Source organism: Lemur catta, chromosome 4 (genome assembly GCF_020740605.2).
Source record: "Lemur catta isolate mLemCat1 chromosome 4, mLemCat1.pri, whole genome shotgun sequence".
Taxonomy (NCBI): Eukaryota; Metazoa; Chordata; class Mammalia; order Primates; family Lemuridae; genus Lemur; species Lemur catta.
This window is the reverse complement of record NC_059131.1, coordinates 57014123-57018319: the sequence shown is the minus strand read 5'-3', so window position 1 is coordinate 57018319 and position 4197 is coordinate 57014123. Positions and strand designations below refer to the sequence as shown.

General features: G+C 50.0%; 1 pseudogene; it reads left to right on the top strand.

The window, feature by feature from the left end:
- Window positions 1–1817: 1817 nt before the first annotated feature.
- LOC123637053 lies at window positions 1818–2886 on the top strand (annotated as a pseudogene).
- Window positions 2887–4197: the final 1311 nt, after the last annotated feature.

Here is a 4197-nt window from a genome sequence, read left to right as displayed (position 1 = left end):
GCCACCCTGAGCTCTCTGAACCTCCTCTGATTTTTTTTTGTATTTTTTTATTATGGCAAAGTATACATAATGTACAGTTAATTATTATTATTATTTTTTTTTGAGACAGAGTCTCACTTTGTTGCCCGGGCTAGAGTGAGTGCCGTGGCGTCAGCCTAGCTCACAGCAGCCTCAAACTCCTGGGCTTAAGCGATTCTACTGCCTCAGACTCCTGAGTAGCTGGGACTACAGGCATGTGCCACCATGCCCAGCTAATTTTTTCTATATATATTTTCAGTTGTCCAGATAATTTATTTCTATTTTTAGTAGAGACGGGGTCTCGCTCAGGCTGGTCTCGAACTCCTGACCTCGAGCGATCCACCCGCCTCGGCCTCCCAGAGTGCTGGGATTACAGGCGTGAGCACTGCGCCCGGCCACAGTTAATGATTTTTGAAGTGTACAGTTCAGTGGTATTAATTATACTTGCAATGTTGTGGAACTGTGACCACAATCTACTTCCAGAACTTTTGCATCATCCCAAACAGAAACTCTGTCCCCATTTAGGCAATAACCCCTCATCTTCTCCTCCCCTGGCCCCTGATAACCTCTGTTCTACTTTCCGTCTCCACGAACTTACCTATTGTAGCTAAGTCCTAAGAGTGAAACCATACAATATCTGTCCTGGTGTGTCTGGTTGTTTCTTTCAGCATAATGTTTCTGGGGTTCATGCACATCGTACCGTGTGTCAGAATCTCATCCCTTTGAAGGCTGAAGAATGTTCCATTGCATGGATGTCCACCTTTTATTTATCCATTCATGTGTTGGTGGACACTGGGGTGCTTTCTACCTTTTGAAAAGAGTTAATTTATTTTTAAAACTATCCAGGAAAAAGATAACATTTAAGCCAAAGTGGGGAGGTAGTGAATTTTAAACTGGGGAGTCACCGTGGGGACGTGTTCCTGAGTTACCTTTTGCATGTGTCACCCTCAGAACATCACTGTGAAAGGGTTCGGATTGGTGTATTGGGGACAATGTAATTTAAGTTTTGCTGCCTTGGGTGTTGTTATAAGCAGTTTATTTGAGGAAGAACAATGCAGGAAACACAGACTTGTGGCCAGGTGGCAGCCTGGGGTTTAAAACTCACAGCTGACTGGACAAATGATGATGGGAGGGTCTGTTTTGTGCACTGGAGGAAATTCATCAGGGGTGCCTGGGGCCCAGTCACCTAAAGCTCCGGGCAGAGAAGGACCACAGGGGAGGGAGAGCAGAACGGAGTGCTCCTCTCTCCAGCCACGCTCCCCTCCAGTGGGACGTCAACCAGGGGAGAGGGGCGCCTGTTGCTTGAAGCAGCGGCCCAATGAGGTAGAGAAGCACCCTGGGGAACAGGTGGGCGCCCCTATGGCTGTAGATCCAGGAAGCAGGAGGACAGAGCATGCTGGCGGGGTGCTGGGCCCCAGCCCTGACCCTGAGAGAAGGTTGTGACCCAGGGGAGCGAGAGGGTTGGCAGGAAAGTTGGCGCCCTTGGAGCTCACACCATGGGGCACTCTGAGAGTGTAACCTGCTCTATGAACAAATTTCAGTGACCTCTCTATGTTTTTAAATAACTACAGAGGAAGCGTCCTCTGCCCCCCACCTCCCCCATCACAACGCACACACTTATCTGTTCAAACCCACAGACACCTAGCATACTCTTCCAGAAAAAAAAAAAAATCTCTCACCAAAAACATTGTGTATGGCAAAAGATAATTTAAAAAATTTCAAGAAAGGAGAGGTTTTGAGCAGTCCCTTGGTGAGCCCTCATTTCAACAAGCCCCTGGCTTGGGGCACCTTCCTACCCCATGGCGGGACACCTGGCTTCGGAGTTTGCCTTCTTGCCCCTGCCAGGCGGTGGAGCCAATGGGCCAGGAGGGCGGGAGCCAGGCTGGGTTGACCCTTGGACCTGGCTAAGCTTCCAAGTCCCTCCCGGAGGGCCAGGAACAGGGCTGGGGGTTGGGCCAGGCCCTGAGGCGTGTGGCATTCCCCCAGCCCCACATCCCGTCATATGAGTTCTGTGGAGGGGTGGCGTACTGTGGCCCTCAGGTTGCAGGGGGGCTACTGCCCCAAGGCGGCCTGGAGACCTCTCAGCCCGAGGGCGAGGCAGGAGCCGGAGTGGAGCATCTCCGAGGGGGCCTCTCCCAGCCCTGCACTCACCACCCCCCACACACCCCGTGCCTTGAAGCTAGAGAAGGAGAAGCTGGAGCATGAACCCTGAGGAGTCCCAGGACATCAAAGCTCTGTAGAAGAACTTGAGTGATGTGCCAGGCTCCAGAAGCAGAAGGGGATCCCCCTGGGTTATACCCAGGCTGATGCAGGGCTCACCCTGAGGTTCTCTTTGGGAAGGTCTTTGGCCAAACAGCCATCTGCCGATTTGAGGCTCTAGAGCTCAGTGTCAAGAGCATGTGTGAGCTGCGGCTCCTGCTGCAGCAGTGGGTGGAGGAAGCTGACAATGAGGAAAGTCGTCAGGAGATAATGCAAAGCAGAGACACGCGTGCAGGCCCGAAAGAGAACTGAGTGAGAGGCAACCTGGAGACCTTGTTCCCGCAATGCCTGAAACCCGCCCTGCAGTAGATCAGCCACATCGCCCAGCAGCTTGGGCTCAAGAAGGATGTGGTCTGAGTGTGGTTCTCTAACTGGTGCCAGAAGAGCAAGCAATCTAGCAGTGACTATTCACAGTGGGAGGAGTTTGAGGCTGCTGGGTCTCCTTTCTCAGGGGGACCAGTGTCCTTTCCTCTGGCCCCAGGGCCCCATTTCAGTACCCCAGGCTATGGGAGCCCTCACTTTACCACACTCTACTCCCAGGTCCCTTTCCCTGAGGGGGAAGCCGTTCCCTCTGTCTCTGTCGCCACTCTGGGCTCTCCCGTGCATTGAAACTGAGGTGCCTGCCCTTCTGGGATTGGGGGGCGAGCAGGGAAAGGGGAGATTAGGGAAGGAGAACCTGGAGTTTGTACCAGGGATTGGGATTAAGTTCTTCAATCACTATGGCACTGGGAACACAAAGGGTTGGGGCAGGGAGGTTTGGGGGAGCTGGCTGGAAGGAAGGTGAAGTTCAGCAATGCTCCTGATTTTAATCCCCACATCACTCATCACCTTGTTCTTAAATAAAGAAGCCTAAGACACACACACACACACACACACACACACACAAATTAAAAAAAGAAAAAAGTCAATATTATTTTAAAAAAGACTCCCTTCTCCCCCACCCCCCCAACCCACCCCCTTTGGGTTTGGCCAGGTGGAGGTGGGTCAGGGGCCTGCAGAGACTGGAGGATTCCAAGGAGGAAGAGAGCGAGGCAGGCCAGGGTATTTATTCTCCTCTGTCCCCAGACCTCCTCTCAGGATAATATAATCTGCTCAGCTCCTTGGTCAGGTTCCTATAACCTCTCCCTCCCACTCAGCCTGTGGGTTCTTGGACCATCCTTGCTTTTCCCCTCTACATATCCACACCTTCATAATCCATCCTTCTGTTCGCTGTATCTATACAATCTGCTGGAATTATCCTGAGTGTTGGAAACTGATACCGTCTCCCTTAGAGAATTTGTTTAAAAGGTTACAGAACATTTCTTCTCTATAGAGCTAGAACCATCATCCTACGATTTCTGAACATCTTATGGAGGATGACCTGTCTGTCTACTTTCTTTCCTGTTGAAATGATTTGCTGCTATTTTGTTTCATTCATCTCTTTTAAATTATAAATCCTTATTGGAATCCAGGGCACTGATCTGAGGTTGGGCTACTGGAAGTCTTGATGAGAGGTCAGGGGAATGATGTCTTTCTAGGAGCCCAAGGTAAGTGAGCCTGAATTGATTTTTCCCTTCTTCTTGTGAACTCCCAGAATGCCACTTGATTGTCTACCTTCCATCTCACTGGCCCTTTCCGGCCTGGGGTGGTTCAGTAGGGGAGTGCTCTTCACAGATGCAAGTATGAGATGTCATTGGCATGCTCCCCTCAAATCCCACAACTCTTGGAGTAACAGTGATTCCAAAAATACATTAATAATTACTTATATAATCCATTTGTTAAGGGCAATAGAAAAACGAATAAAATGGTTTATCAGGGTACTGGTAACTGTTAATGCCTAATTAACTGTTAAGAGTTCATTGTTAATAAGTAACAAATAGCAGCAACACAAGTGCTTAATGAGAAGTGCAAGACCTTGAAAGGAAGGAGACAGCAGGTACA